The sequence below is a fragment of the Furipterus horrens genome, unplaced genomic scaffold (assembly GCF_987537825.1).
Source record: "Furipterus horrens unplaced genomic scaffold, mFurHor1.1.pri manual_scaffold_10, whole genome shotgun sequence".
Lineage (NCBI taxonomy): Eukaryota > Metazoa > Chordata > Mammalia > Chiroptera > Furipteridae > Furipterus > Furipterus horrens.
The window spans coordinates 45,186,091-45,202,712 of NW_028327180.1; the positions used below are offsets into that span (position 1 = coordinate 45,186,091).

Consider the following 16,622-nt stretch of genomic DNA (forward strand, 5'->3'; position numbering starts at 1 on the left):
TCACCTTCCCTAAAAATATCTGCGACCTATTTTTTAAACCCCTGACTGCATCCTCTGGCCATTCACAGAAACTTACGCAGGCTCTGTGTGCTCTTTCTGTACCATTCCATGGTCCAAAAACCCCTCCCACCTCTTGGGGCCTTGGAAGCATGTGAAGGCATCTTAAAAGCTGTTTCCTTTTCCCCATCCCCCAACCTACAGGCTCTGGGGAGTTTAGGACACCCCCATTCTGTAACACTAGGAGTGTAAGCCATTAAACCACCAAGCAGGGACAACAGTCTCCAGGTCTTTGAACTTCAGGTGGTCAAAAGTTCAAGGTGGTTCAAGGTATTGCACAAATTTCTGTTCTCCACCCTTTTCACTGGTCAAGGTGAGCAAGGTCATGTTGCCTCATGGCCAGGAGAATGAATCAAAAGTCAACTGGTGGAAAAAAAATTTTTAAGTCCTCTGGTGGACAGGGGTGGATAAGCTGAGCTCTTCTCCCCACCTCAGGCCCCAGGACAACCCCTCCTTGCCCCGCTTTGGGTCAGCAGTGAACCCGTAGGTTTTCACCTGCTGGGCAGAGAACTCTGATGTGGTCTGAGTCTCCTGGAGGCACAGCGGTCTAACCCAGCCTGGTCCAACAGCAATTCAAATTGAGTGGAGTCATGTCTAAATACTCTGCTCATCACAGTGAAGAAAGTAAAAAGGAACAAGTGAAAAAATTTTTTTAAATATTTTATTTATTGATTTTTATGAGAGAGGGTAAGGGGGGTTAGAAAGAGAGGGAGAGAAACATCGATGTGTGAGAAACTGCTTCTGTGCTCAGATCAGGGACCGAACCAGCAACCCAGGCATGTGCTCTGACTGGGAATCAAACCAGCGACCTTTGGCTTTGTGAGATGACGCCCAACCAACTAAGCCACATCAGTCAGAGTCAGGTGAAGTTATTTTGAGGTTTTTTGTTTTTTAATAAGATGAAATTCACAGAGAATTAACTGTTTAAGTTGTATAATTCCACAGAATTTAGCGCATTCACAATGTTGTGCAACTGTCACAGAGCAAACATGGCTACAGGTTCCATTGGTCCCATCTGGGCTCGCCAAAACTGTTACAGAGCGAAAGGGGGTTCTTTCACGTGGCGCCTTGGTGTAAAACCCAACAGCTAGTGTTGAGGAAAACAGATCTTTATTTACAATATTCCAACCTGGGGAGGACAGTGAGCACTTCAGCTCAGAGTCCTGTTCCCCCAAAGGACCCAGCACTTCCCTTGCTCCCCAAAAAGCTAGAAGCCAAAAACATGCCCAGATGTTCCCCATCCCTTATCTGTCAGCTGTCTACCTCAGGATCTGGGATACGATATCATCAGCATCCATATAACAGTCCAGGAAAACATGTGCCACGTTGCACTGGATCACGCATGGTTCTCCCTTTGCCCTTTCAAAGCTGCATGTTGTTCTCCCTTCTTAAAACCGCATGGAGAACTCCATTCTTAAAACAACATGGAAAACCCAGATAAAATTCTGCCACTTATTTTTAAACCCCTGAGTGCATCCTCTGACGCAGTGGGCACAGTAATCGGTTCTGACCATTTACAGAACCCTGCATACTGTGTGCTCTTCCACACCATTCCATGGTCCAAAACGCCTCCCATCTTCTTGGGGCTTTGGAAGTATCAAAGCCATTTGTGCAACAAAGATGCTAGCCACTAGCCACAGGCATGTGAAGGCATCTTAAAAGCTGTTTCCTTTTCCCCATCCCCCAACCTGCAGGCTCTGGGGATTTTTGGAGACCCCCATTCTGTAACACAACCACCCCCTCTTCTAGTTTCAAAATATTAATATCACCCCAAGATAAAACCTCATTCCCATTGTCAGTCACTCCCCATCCTCCAATTCTACTTCTGGTCTCTATAGATTTGCTTGTTCTGGACATTTCATATAAATGGCATCATACAATGTGACCTTCTAGTCTGGCTTCTTTCATTCAGCATAATGTTTTCATGGTTCATCCACATTGTAACATGTATCAGGACTCCATTCCTTTTTACAGGTGAATCATAGTCCATTGAGTGGATGGATCACATTTTGCTCATTCATTCATCTATTAATGGATGGATATCTGGGTTGTTTCTATCTCTTGGTGATTATGAATAGTGCTGCTGTGTATATACATTTACATGGTTTTGTCTGAACACCTGTTTTTGATTCTTTTGGAGTCTAGACCTAGGGGTGGAATTGCTGAGTCCTTCGAATACTCTATGTTCAGCTTTTTGAGGAAGATAAAAATTACTTTGAATAATACATTTAATTAACACAGCATAGCCAAAATATAATCATTTCAGCATGTAACCAATATGAATATTATTGTAACCCTTTACATTCGTTTTTTCTTACTAAAGTCTTTGAAACCCAATGTGTATTTCACTCAGAGCACATGTCAGTTTGGATCAGCAACATTTCAATCACTCAGTTGCCACCTGTGGCTCATGGCAACCATCCAGGACAACACAGGTCTAGCCTCACACTTCTCACACTGGTATAATTCTCAAGCTTGGTGTACCCAGGCATCACTCCCACCACTGCCCGCTGGTGTCCAGGTGCAGGATCCCACTCATCTGTGGGCCTTGGTGCTGGGGTAAGTAGGTGACACCTGCATAGTAGTGTCCTCCATCCCCACTCTGCCACCTACAGACACATACATCCTGTCGTGAACTGAATATTTGTGTCTCTCTCCCAAATGCATATGTGATGGTATTGGGAGGTAGAGCCCTCCTGAGTGGGATTAGTGCCCTGATAACAGAGACCACGGAGAGCTCCCTCATCCCTCCCACCATGTGAGGACACAGAAAGATGTTCTCACTAGACACTGAACCTGCTGACCCCTTAATGCTGGGCTTTCTGTCTCCAGAACTGTGAGAAATAAATGTCTGTTGTTTGTAAGCCACCCAGTCTGTGATATTCTGTTCTAGCAGCCCAAATGAAGCAAGACTTATCCCAACCCAGGGACTTCTAATCAATATTTAGAGTAAGATAGGGAGAGCGTGTGTATGCAGACTTCTAGAGGCTATTTGGCACTATGTGTGTGCACACGGAGGAGGTGGGTACCTCAAGAGTCCCACAAGAGTTACCTGGCTGCAGAGGCCACTGCACACACGTAGGGAGTCGTCGCTGGCTTTCAGCTGCCGGAGGGTAACCCTGAGTCAGGAGGTCATCCACTGGGCTGGTGCAGAGCTGGGTCAGGGATGAAAGAGGGTGGCCCAGGTCAGCAAGGACCCAGATGGAGCTTCTGCAGAATTGCATCTTGTGGAAATGTTCCTGGTTCCTTTGGGGCCGGGCTTTGGGGCTACACCAGGCATCCCTCTGATTCATTCATCCTGGTGACAACCCCACAGTGGAGGTGGAGAAAGCAGCCGTTAAATATAGCTCAGCACCATCTGATGCTGCAGAGCTGTTGGAAGGAAGCCAGCCACCGCCCCTGACCTGGCCAGCCTCCCTCCAGATTGGGTTCATGCACCATACCGCCCTCCCCCTCCGCTCGCCACCTCTCTGCTTTCGTCCCCTTTCCTTGCAGCCTCAAACAGCCTGTTTTGCCAAAGCACAGGCTCAGATGTTTAGGTTTTCCGTAAATGTGAGATATAAAAAGAACCGTGGAGTGGGCGCAGGGGTGGGGAATGGCCACTGGCTGGCTAAAAGATGCCACCCCCACACTGCCCCTAGCAGTGCACACACACCCCCTCAAGAGGAGCAGGCGTGCACTTACACGCAGACACTGTGACAAACTGGCATTGGAAATCAGGCATAAGGAGCCAGCCATCTGGGGGAAAGCCAAGTCTGACTTTATAAAGGCCTCTCTCATTGGCTGGAGCCAGGGACTGGAAATTGCAGTGTGCTAATGGGCCCAGCTGAGGTGAGTCAAGCCTGCCTCAGGAAGTTACCTTCCTCATGGAAGACACCAGGGCTGCAGCCCTGCCGTGGCCTTCCCGGCTCTGAATGTGTGCGCAGGACAGTCATAGATACAGTAACATCATGCACTTGTCCCTGGGCTGCCCCTCCACCTGACCCCACTTCCACACCCCCTCTGCTCCTCCACCCGGGTAACTGCAGCTCCCACTCAGCCAGTGCCCAGGCTCTCTGCTCAGGTGCCCACTCCTGCCTCAGTCCACCCACCCTCTCCAGCATTCAGTTCACCCTCTGGCACCAGCACTTTCTCTGTTCCTTCCAGTATACACTGGGCTGCTCTGTCCCGGGCCCAGGAGCTGGAGGTGCGCAGCGACAGCACTGTTCACAGCCTCGTGGGCTCACAGTCCCATGGAGGAGGCAGAGAGCACATCAGCAATACTATATCAACACACCAAAAAGAAAAAGCCCACAGATGACAAATGACCACTAGGATGAGGGCTGTAGAGGAGGCAGCTCAGAAACACCACAGGGAGACTGACCTTCCTGGGAAGGGGACTGGAAGGTGTCCACCAGGCCTAAAGGATGAGGGCTCAGGTAGAAGAGGGCGAGGAAGGGACCCTGGTCCATTTTGCCTCTTGCAGGTCTCATGTCCGGCCTGGCACAGGGTAAGCCTTGCAGAGTGCTGCATGAATGAAAAGTGCATGTATGAATAGGAAAACAGCAATAATGTCTTTGCAGCCAGCCAGGCCAGAGAGCAAACCCCAGCACCTTTGCTTCTTTCCTGAGCAACCTCCCGCTTAACCTCTCTGAGCCTCAGGTTATCAGCTGTAAATGATCCTAGTCATAAAAACTATAAATGCAACTGGCACTGTGCAGGGTATGCCTTCACTTCTAGAGCTTTCCCCAGTTCTTCCCACTCTATCTACAGCTCACTGGGCCCCTGGGACACTGGAGGGTTCTGTCTTTAAGAGGGAGATGGTAGGCCCTGGCCAGGTAGCTCAGGTGGTTAGGGCGTTGTCCCAGTACGCCAGGGTGGCCATGGCAGGTTTGATCTCTGCTCAGAGCACATACAAGAATCAACCAATGAATGCATAAATAAGTGGAACAACAAATCCATGCTTCTCTCTCTCTTTCCTCCCTTCCTCTCTCTCTAAAAATTAATAAGTAAAAGTTTAAACAAATAAAAGAGGGAGGAGGTAGGAAACTTCCCACACTAGCTCCAGGCCTCTGCCCTCGTGTTTGCCAAGCCAGCGTTGGGGCCTGCTCCTTTGAACCACACTCTTGTCTTGGCCTAAATATATTGCAACCTCAGAGTCATTCCTTGGCCTTCACTTCCTGCCCTAGTGGGGTGCCAAGAAAAAAAAAATCTCCTCCAAAAAATGAAGGAAAAAATCCCACAGAGTGGGGGAGGTCAGGGACAGGAGGAGGAGGAGGGAGAATCCATGTGACAGGTCCCCCACCACCATCCTGCACCCTGTTTCTCTCTTTAGTTCAGCAGCTCTGAGTCACCATTCCAGCAGCTGCTGGCCCAGAGCCAGGGCAGGAGACGGGTGGGGAGACCTACTTTAGCTTCTGGTTTCCCCTCCCAGCCCACAGGGGCCTTGGGTCTCAGAGCCTACACCCTGACCCACACCTAGTTATTCCTGGAATCCCCACGCCCTCTGGCTCCCAGGGCCAATGCCTCTACCCCTGCCCACCCCTGGGAACCAGGAAGGAAGAAAAGGACTGCCTGTCTCAACCCATTAGGGCTCTGGCGATGCTACCACCTAGCAAGCCTACCCACCAGGGGCTGAGGAGCCATCACCCTCCCTCTAGGCAGAGAGTATTCTTTGGCCCAGGCTGGTGGTCTTGGTGGTCCTGCTGACCCCACTCACACCTCCCCGAGATGCTAGAACCTGCCAATCACTTCTAGTATCAGAGGACTAGTCAAATTTGGGAAAACACACACACACACAATGTTATTTTGCATCTAGGTGTGTGTAGGGGCAAGACAGTCAAGGCAGGTGATGAGCCTGCCCTGGACCCCACCCTATCATGCAGTCGCATCTAGAGACATTTTGGGTTGCCATGGCAGCGGGAGGAGACCCTATTGGTACCTAGTGGGTGGGTGCCAGGGATGCTGCTCAACATCCTCTGATGCATGGGGGAGCCCCCACCACAGAGAGTGATCTGACCCCCAATATGAATAGTGAGAAATGCTGGCATATGCCTGGGTTCAAATCCAGACTGGCACTTTTTAGCTGTAAAGACTATATAGTAGGCAAGCTGTCTAACTTCATTGTGCCTCAGTTTCCTCAATGTGAAATGAGGACAATAATGCCACAATAAATCTTTGTTGCAAGGACTCCATGAGTTCATACAAGTGAAGTGCTTAAACCAATAAGCAATAACATATTATTGTCATTCGTAAGCCCTTAGGCTCCAAGTCCCAAAGTTCTGTGGCCGCCTGTCTCAGGGGTGATGCACAGCCCCAGTGCGTGCTGGGGCCAGAGGGGAGCTGAGTAAATGCTTGCTGGCTCAGAGACACCTGAGCCTGGAAGGAGCATTAGGGGGCACAAGACCTTCTGGTTTCTGGGTACCACAGAAGCGGCAGGACTGGATGGGCTTAGGCTGCAATAGGAGTTATAGGGAGAGATGTGGGGAAGATTCAGGCTGGCCATGAGCAAGAAGTCTGGTTGCCCTGGGGGCCAGTCACCAGGAAGATGGTAGGAGCATCTAGCTGAGGATCTTTCCTCAGTTTTCTAGAATATACAAGCTAGCTAAAAGGAGGAAGTCACTGAGCACCAAGAGTAGGGGACAGGTACACTAGGGTAATCCAGGACAATCAGAGGGAACTTCAGTCCTTCAGAGAGTGGGGCAGAGAGTTTCCCAGGAACGTGTGTGTGTGTGTGTGTGTGTGTGTGTGTGTGTGTGTGTGTGTGTTTGGCTCCCTGGGCCTAGATGCAGCTTAGGGTGTTGAGGTCAAGCCTGCCTACCCACCTGTCCGGTCTAACCAGAAACCCATGTCCACTAGGGGTGGACCTTGGCTCCAGCCTTCCGGAACAGAACTGGTTTTAACCTTAGTAGAACCATTGGAAGGTTGGGCAACACATAGGCCCCTTCCTCCCACAGATGTCCAGAGAACCATGAGAAAGAGGGACAAGTCTGGGGAGTAAGGAAGAAGGCACGGGAACTGAGGATACACTCACTGGTTGTACTGGGAGACACAGAAGTGTTGCTGGCTACAAAGTTCCCAAGGGCCCTCCCTTACACACTCCCTCCCCCATGACCTCATCTCCAGCAGGGAAAGGGAAGACCTGCCACCCCTGATTGAAAGAAAAGCTTTGGTGGTCCCAAGGCATGCCCTTCTCCAAGCCTCGTTCTGACCTGCTTCACACCCACCCCTCTTAGAAGGAAATGCCTTGATCCAGACAACATGATAGTACTTTGAAAAGTCCATTTCTGTTTATGAGGCAGCACCTGGAGGGATTCGGAGGGTAGTTGGGGGATCCCTGGAACACAGTGCTTTAGACTTGAGCTCAAAGGGGAGAGGGTCCCAGGAACCCCATCCCCACCCTATGCTGAGTCTGATTGCTATAGTCACCAGGGCGCTGGCAGTGAGTGATTGCAGGCTTGCTTTGGCCTTCCTTGAGGCCAAAATAAGGTTCACTGTGGGAGGGTGGGCCAAAACAGAGGATGGGAGGGAGGGAGGGGGCCTCAGGTGGAGGCTGGTTGGCAGCAGACTGGCCTGGAGCCCAGGTGCAGGCCACTCTGGCCTCTAGCACTCTCCTGACTGGGAGGGTGGCCTACGATGGGTGGATGGGCCCTCCCCTGACTGCCCTGGAGTCTAAAGGGCAAAGCACTGAGCTACTTCCTGTTCCAGATACCAGCCAGGGGCCAAGCAGCAGCTTTTCCAGTCTAGCAATTTGATTTTGCTCAGTAAGTAATGATCACACACACGCACAAACCACCTTTGTCCTTACCAAGTTCCTGGATGGAGCCTGCACAAATTGGCCCCTGCGGATGTTTCCACCTGTAAAAGGGGGAAAAGATGATGAAGTCACCCAGCCAGTAGGTCTGAAAAAGCTGAAGCGGTGAACCTGGTACGCAAACCTGGCGGGGGCTCAGCCATGGACTCAAGGAGAGAGAGAAAGAAAACCCTGCCCATACGTAGCAGAGACCTGGGTTCTCTCCCCTTACTTCTGAACAGATTAGTTGCCGAGTATATAAGCAATCCATCAATCTTGACAAAAGTCTCTACCCGCCCCTCCTCTTGTGCCCAAATCCAGGAAAGAAAAACAATGGACTTTGTTTTATTAGAGGTACATTTGCTCTGTACCTCAATTCCTTCGTCTGTAAAATGGGGCTAGTGGGACTTGCAGTCAACATGGCGGTGTAGGCAGACATGGCTCACCTCTTTGAACAACCATATCAAAATTACAACTAAAATATAGAACAATCATTACTCAGAACTATCAGAAATTGAGTTGAATGGAAGTCTAACAACTACAGAATTAAAGAAACCACATCCATCCAGACTGAGTCGGCAAGCTGGTACCATATCTGAGTCTCCATCAACCTGGCTAACACTGTTTAACCAGTCTTGGAGATCCCGAGACTCCACCCCCACCCAATTTATGGGCCCACCCATACTTCTTTTCCATATGAATGGCTAGTCTTGGATCATGCTTCACAACTTCCTAAATCTAAATCCTATCAAACAAGCAACAGTTTGGCCTCAGTGAGTGCCCACATATGGCACTAGCAGCATTCAGCCTAGATTCACAGCTTGGCTTCGTCTGGGACTCTCCAAGCTCAACACAAGTAGTAGCCATCTCAGACTGCTTTATAGCTCAGGCAGGGTGCCCTGGGCAAAACACAGGTTGGGGGCTGACCTTGGTATGCACCACCCTGGATACTCTGGGGCCAGCACACCCAGTGGACAGCTACAGACAACATCAGAGCACTACTACCCTACTCCTGCACAGCTGATCCTCCACAGAGGGTGGCAGTTGGTGATAAGTGGTCACAGCCAATCCTTGTAGCTGACTGGCCTGGGTAAATCCCTCCCATTGATCTGCCAACAGCAACCAAAGCTCAACTACAAGAGGAGGGTGTACTCAGCCCACACAAATGGTGCACCTCGAGTACCCAGCTAGGGTGATAGGGGAGACTGTGCCACTGGACCCTACAGGATACCTACTACATTAGGCCACACTATCAAGAACAGAGTCAAAGTAGCTCTACGTAATACATAGAAACAAACACAGGGAGGCTGCTGAAACAAGGAGAAAAAAAAACATGGCCCAAAGGAAAGAACAGATCAGAACTCTAGAAAAAGAGCTAAATAAAATGAAGATAAGCAATCTATCAGATGCAGAGTTCAAAACACTGGTTATAAGGATGCTCAAGGAACCTAGTGAGGACCTCAGCAGCATAAAAAAGATCCAATCAGAAACAAAAAATTTACTAATTGAAATAAAGAACAATTTACAGAGTAGATGACGCTGAAAATCAAATCAATGATTCAAAACATAAAGAAGCAAAAAACAATTAATCAGAACAAGAAGATAAAATAGTCCAAAAAAAAAAAAAAAATGAGGACAGTATAAGCAGCCTCTGGGACAATTTAAAGAGGTCCTGTTATTGAGCAAAGTGGGACCTGTTCATGTGACACCTTGGTGTATGACCCAACAATAGTGTTGAAAATAACAGGTCTTTATTTACAATATTCCAACCTTGGGGGCACTGGCAGCACTCCAGCTCAGAGTGGAGCCCTGTTCTCCTATGAGACCCAGCACTTCCCTTGTTCCCCAAAAGGCTACAAACCAAAACCAAGACCAATAGTTCCCCATCCCTTATCTGTCAGCTCTCTCCTTCAGGATCTGGGGTACATTGTCTTCAGCCTCCATATAATAGTCCAGGAAAGCATGTGCTGTGTTACACTGGATCATGGTAAAGTCCAGGAAAGGCACAAGTCCTAAGAGAATGTCCTCTTTCTATGTCCCAAGTTCCAAGAATCCAGATAGAGTCTGGGTCTGCAAGGCAGAGTCCTTAGTGGCTCCAGAGTCAGCTGCAGCAGGTGCGATCAAAGCAGCAGCATGCCTGCTTTCCTACTAGCCCAGGCTGCATGGCCTGACTACAAACTGCATAGCTGCTTGCTCCTTCCCACACGGCTGTTACAACATCCTCATGTTACAGAGCGAACCTGGCTATAGGTTCCATTAGTCCCATCTGGGCTCGCCAAAACTGTTACAGAGCAAAAGGGGGTTCTTTCACGTGGTGCCTTGGTGTAAAACCCAACAGCTAATGTTGAAGAAAACAGGTCTTCATTTACAATATTCCAACCTGCGGAGGACAGTGAGCACTTCAACTCAGAGTCCTATTCTCCCACAGGACCCAGCACTTCCCTTGCTCCCCAAAAGGCTGGAAGCCAAAAACATGCCCAGAAGTTCCCCATCCCTTATCTGTCAGCTGTCTCCTTCAGGATCTGAGGTACGATGTCATCAGCCTCTGTATAACAGTCCAGGAAAACATGTGCTTTGCCCTTTCAAAGCAGCATGGTATTCTCCCTTTCCTTTCCAAGCCTCATGGAGAACCCTCTCCTCTGCCCTCTTTGCAAACCACGCGGATCTCCTCTCCTCCTCTCAAAACCACACGGAGAACTTAGCTAAAATGTCTGCCGCCTAATTTTAAACCCCTTACTGCATCCTCTGACACAGTGGGTGTGGTAACCAGTTCTGACCATTCACAGAACCTTGCGCAGGCTCTGTATGCACTTTCTGCACCATTCCATGGTCAAAACCCCTCCCATCTTCTTGGGGCCTTGGAAGAACCAAAGACATTTGCATAACTGAGACACTAAGCTACTAGCCATAGTCATGCAAAGGCATCTTAAAAGCTGTTCCCTTTTCCCCATCCCCCAACCCGTAGGCTCTGGGGATTTTTGGGGACCCCCACTCTGTAACACTCCTACATCATGCCACCTTCCTCATGCTTCTCCAACATGTTTCTCTTTCTTACTCCGGCTCATAATCCAAAACTGAATGGCCTCTTCTTTCACACTAGACTTCATGGTGGATGTCAGGGCCCTTCTCCATTCTTTCAAAGAGCATGGTCCTCTTCTCATACTCCCTCTAATTTTAAATGCTGATCTGGAGCACCACATGTCATTGTTATGAAAAGTATCTTAAGCCATATCATCCACCCTTTTACCCAGGTGGCAGCACAGTTTCTCTTCAGGAAAGGCTCAGCTATCACCTTGTCATTGTTATGAAAAGTTTCTCAAGCTGTATAATCAGCCCTTTGGGCAGCAGCACAGCTATTATCTAGCTATCAGCTTGCCATAGACATGCAAAGTACCTTAAAAGCTGTATTATATTCTTCCCCCATCCCCAAAACCTTGGGCTGTGGGGAGTTAGGAGATCTCTCTCCTGCTCTGTTACAGTCTGACATTCACATCATAGGGGTGCTGGAAGGAGAAGAAAAAGAGCAAGAAATTGGAAATTTATTTGAAAAAATAATGAAAGAAAATTTCCCTAATTTGTTGAAGGAAATAGACATGCAAGTCCAGGAAGCACAGAGAGTCCCAAATTAGATGGATGCAAAGAGGACCACACCAAGACACATCATAATTAAAAATGCCAAAGGTTAAAGATAAAGAGAGAATCTTAAAAGCAGCAAGAGAGAAGAAGTTAGTTACCTACAGGGGAGTTTCCATAAGACTGTCAGCCAGTTTCTCAAAAGAAACTTTGGAGGCTAGAAGGGATTGGCAAGAAATAATCAAAGTCATGAAAAGCAGGGACCTACAGCCAAGACTTCTCTACCCAGCAAAACTATTATTTAGAATCGAAGAGCAAATTAAGAGTTTCCCAGACAAGAAAAAACTAAAGGTGTTCATCATCACCAAACCATTATATGAAATGTTAAAGGAACTTACTTAAGAAAAAGAAGATCAAAACTATGAACAATAAAGTGGCAAGAAATACAAATCAATCAACAATTGAATATAAAAAGCAAACTAAGCAAACATGAACAGAGACAGAATCATGGATACGAAGAGCATTTTGATGGTTGCCAGATGGGAGATAGGGTGTGGGGAAATGGGTGAACAGGTGAGATAGTAATGGAATAGCCATGGGATGTAAAGTATCGTATCGGCAGCCGTCCGTCTCGAGAGACGATGGTGTAGCTTCTTAAGAGTCTATCTGCACCGCCGAGAATGGCTGTGCAGTCTGACTCGGGAGTGACACAGTATCTGTCTCCTCCCGTGTTGAATCGACATCTTGCGATGACGCTGGAGTGTCCTCTCCAGTGAAGCTGAAGCTACAGAGCCTGGGCAGGGTGATATGGAGGGTCTGCTGTTGCCCATGCAGCAGACCCCCCCTCTCTTCGCAGCTGAAGGGTCCAAGGGAAAGACGGAGTCAATACAGCTTGGCTTCAGGTGCGCCGCAGGAGTTGCCGGTGTTGACTACAACGTCAAACCGCCTTAGGGACTCCGGCTCCGGATTTTCTGTCGGGGTTTACTCCCTTAGCCTTTCCCCTGAAGAGGTATGCCGCAAGGCAGCGGAGGTTTTTTGGAGTCAGAGTTTTCCTTCTCTGATGTGCCCTGACTGGAAGATCGAACCAGCGACACTTAGCTCGCAGGCCGACGCTCAATCCACTGAGCCAAACCAGCCAGGGCAAAGGGATGTAAAGTACTATATAGGAAACGAAGTAGCCAAAGAACTTACATGCATTAACCACGGACATGAACAATGGTGGGGGGATTGCCTGAGAAAGTGGAGTGGGGGGGGTGCTGGGTGGAGGGGGGACAAAGGAGGAAAAAACAGGACAACTGTAATAGCATAATCAATAAAATGTATTTTAAAATGGGGCTAGTGAAAGTGCCTGCTTTAATTCTGACCTAGGCTTGCTAACTAAGTGAATATAAGCCACACACAACACCTAGCTTGTGGCAGTCAGCATCAATACATGTCTCTTCTTAGAAAAGGCTGTGTCATCTGGTCTACTGCTAACTGGAAGCTCCTGGAAGCCGGATACTCCTAGAACCTTCTGAGGGTACTTCTTAGGCTGGCTAGGTCCAGGGAAAGGACTTTGCATGAAGCCTCAATTAGCACAGCTGCTTATTCCCCAACAAGTCTTCCCAGGGCTCCAAGGAAGCTCGACTCCCTCCAGCCCCTTAGGACCACCCTGTGCTCCTGTCAGGCCTTTGGGAGAACTTCCCAAACTTGAAAAACTTAAGGAAACTGAGGCCCAGACCAAGGAGGGAACTCAGGGAGCATGACCCCCAAATAACTGGGCAAGGCAGCTAGGATAGTGATGGCAGACATAGCTGTGCCTTGCATTAACCTGGGACACTTGGCTCCCCCAGCTGGGCCCCCAGACCCTGGGATCTCTCAGAATTCAGCGTGGTGGCTTCCCATTGAGCCACCTGCCCCCCCCCGTCCCCTGGCCTCACAACCCTCCGCCAAGGAGGGGGAAAGAACCTGGCACTGGGAGGCAAACAAGAGGGCAAGGTCGGCAACCACCTCACCATTTCCCAATCACTGGTGCAAACAACACCTGGACAGAAAAGACGCTGTGTAACGGCTTGCTTTGTCAATCCCCTCGCTCCGCCCACCCCCACCCCGAACAGGCCAGGCCTCCAAGGTGCTCCCCAAAGCTGCACGTCCAGGAAGGGGTTAACAGGAAGTGCCTGGCGTCCAGCAGCCACAGAAGTCCATTGTTCTCCAGCAGTCCCCTCCCCCTTATCCAGGAAGACCCTCCAGGGAGTCCCTTCTAAAGGTCTAGGCCCGGTGTCTCCGGGCTGCAGGCCAGCCCTCGGGGAGGGGAGGGACAGTGAGCACAGGAAAAGGAAACTCCTTGTGAGAGGGCTGGGGCACAGCTGTCACCGCCAAGTCTCAGGGGGTTTCCGAGGAAGGGGGGCTGGGCCGTGTGGTCCCTAGAGGGGCAGCCCTCCCCCACAGGGCCCATCTGGAAGCCAGAGGGTTTTGATCTTGAGCCTTCAGTTACAACTTAAGCTCCTGCCTCCTCTCCACCCGATTCCCTCCTTTGTACCCTCCAGCAGCGATTCTGGGTGGGAACGTTTCACACTCCACCCCTCCTCCATCTGATTTCAGATCTTGCCATCTTGTCAGCTTCTGATTAGCAGACCCTGGTGGAAGGGGCCCGTGTGCTTTGGCCCATCAGCCTATATTTGGGGGACACAGGAAGGAGGAGAGCTGTTAGAAATTCCCTGGGAGACTCTGGGAGCAGGCAGGGTGAAGGCGAGCAGCCGGCAACCAGATGTGGGTGGAGAGGCTGAGGAGGAAATTATTGGTGCCAGTCAGGTGGCAGGCAGGGAAGGCAGGAACCTAGAGGGCCCAAGAACTTGCCTAGGGGCGGGCGGGAGGGTGTGGGGAAAGTGAACGCTGAGATGATTTTTTAACTCATTGACAATGTGTTGGGGTGGGGTAGTTTAATCCGGGGAGGATGGGCCAGGAGACTGGAAGGCTGCGAGATTTCTGCGGAGAGGGGCTCCATCCAAAACGGTCAGACCTCAGGCCTGAACTTGCAGGTGGAGGGCCTTAGCCCCTGCTCAGCTTTCCTGAACACAAATTTGCGGAACCTAAACTTCTTTTAACACAGAGTGGGTGGAATAACCCCCGAGGCTGAGCCTTTGGAAACAGATATAAGGTGCCCTCCTAAGAGCAACCCTGGACTCAGGTGAGGGCAGTCTGGGATCTCCTGACCACAGGTGTGGGGGTTCTGGGGTCTCATAGACGCCGGTGGGGGGTTCTGGGCTCCACCCATGTGGGGGGCTTCAGCATCGTCCTCCCCTAGGGCTGCTAGCTTGAGACTCAAACTCCAGCAATCCCCATTTTCCTTTCCCTTTTTCCCGATTCTTAGCCCACCCTCAGCCGTAGAGGACCCCAGAGTGGTCTCCGCCACCCGGTGCGGCCCCGAAGTTCCGCCCCCGTATTCGTGGACTTGGGGCGCAGCCGAGCTCGGACGGTCTAGGCAGAATCCGGAAGGGACCGGTTTGGGGGCGAGGGGTGTGGCCTGGCCCACCCACTACGTTGGGAGTTCTTGCCAATCGCTGGATGCAGCGCGCGGGGTAGCGGGGCCGGGAGGGGGAAAGGAGCGCTGGGCGGGTAAATTTGCATGCTTGCCCCACATGTAATTGACACCCAGATCGTTCCGCCTCCCCACCCTTGCCAGTGACTAACCCGGAGCTCCCTGCCTGACACTTAAATTTCCTGGCGGATATCATGTTCCCGCCCCGCGGGGCTGGCAGCTAAGCCAAGGCCAGCGTCCCCCCTCCCCCCGCCCACCTCGGGAGGGCGGGCACTCACCCAGGCTCCTGGAACCGGGTAAACCGGTCTGGGTGCTGCTTCTGGGGTGGTCCGACTTATGGCCTGGCCCTTACCAGCTCAGCCAAGGCTGAACCGGGACGCATATTTCTACCCACCCCTCACGCATACGAAAGCAGAGAGGGGATCTCAGAATGGGGAACACACAGCTAGAGTTGTCTCCTACTTGCTCTCCTGCCGGGCGATCGTCTTTAGGCCTCATTTTCCAGATCCGTAAAAAAATGGACGTTAGAAGGACCTCAAAGGAAAGTTGCAAAGCCATCATTCATTCACAAAAACTAAGCATCTGCTAGACTTGCCTCTGCCCTCCTGGAGTCCATAAGCTAGAACAGGAGACAAACCCAGAAACAAATGTAAAATTGTAGTTGTGATAAATAATATTACTACTACCACTACAAATAAAAAGTAGCTCGATCTGAGTGTTAATAAATAGAGGGATCTTGGATCAAAATGGGGGGCAGACAGAAACACGTTCCTGATGACTTGCCTTCAAGCGGAGATGACAAGGTGAATAGGGATGGCAAAAGCTCTGTAGGAGAGAGTAATGTATGGCCCTATGGCTGGAAAGACATGGAAGTATGAGGAACAAAAAGCAGGTCAGTATGGCTGGCGGGTGATGCAAGATTAGGCCAGCGATGGATTGGGTCCAGATTCAGCAGGACAGAGGTAGGATAGTTGTCCCTTTTTCAGAAGCAGAATTTTCCTAACTCTAGGACAGTGAGCAAAGGGATTCAATGTTATTTAACTAATATGGACTACATCTCTCAGCCTCTCTTTCTTTTTAGCTTTCAGTCCCAGCTAATTCTCCGACTTAAGGATAGTCTTCCTCCTTTGGCAACAATGTGTCTTTAACCTTGCTAATCTTTGTAACTAAGAAAGCTGTCTGGACCTCACACTGGCTACTATTTCAGCAGGATCTTATGACAGTGTTTCCTTTTCATTGTAACTTTTATGAAGTTACCTACTAAATATGGTGGATAATTAACTCGCCATTAAGTTCTTTAAATTACATAAATAATAATAGTTGTTACACAGATCTGATAAAAATCCTGACCCTCAACTGTCTGAAGTTTGGGAAATTCTATTCTAAGAGCCATGGGAAGCCATAGATTTATGAGAGAATAAATATTCAGCACTTAGCACCTACTTAACCCAGACAACCTCATTTACTCATTTTGGCCTGGGCTGGACATTCATTCATGAAATTGACATTTGAATGGAGGAGCAGATGCTAAATAAAACATAAATATATCTTTTCAAATGGTGAGCATTGCTCTAAGGAAGGCTGAGCAGAGTGGCAGAGTGAGGTGCTATTTCACATCAGGTAGCCAAAGAAGGCCTCCCCAAGAAGGTGACATTTCAGCATAAACCTGAAGAAAGTGAGGGTGATCCTTTTAGTATCTGAGAG

General features: G+C 49.7%; 1 long non-coding RNA gene across 1 annotated transcript; it reads right to left on the reverse strand.

Moving 5' to 3' along the window:
- Nucleotides 1–916: 916 nt before the first annotated feature.
- Nucleotides 917–15,419, reverse strand: LOC149999960 (uncharacterized). The gene is made up of 5 exons (XR_016513597.1): nucleotides 15,197–15,419; nucleotides 13,920–14,052; nucleotides 7,844–7,893; nucleotides 4,421–4,563; nucleotides 917–3,355 (listed from the first exon to the last, which is right to left on the reverse strand). It is a non-coding gene; the product is annotated as an uncharacterized LOC149999960 (long non-coding RNA).
- Between the last annotated feature and the right edge of the window lie 1,203 nt (nucleotides 15,420–16,622).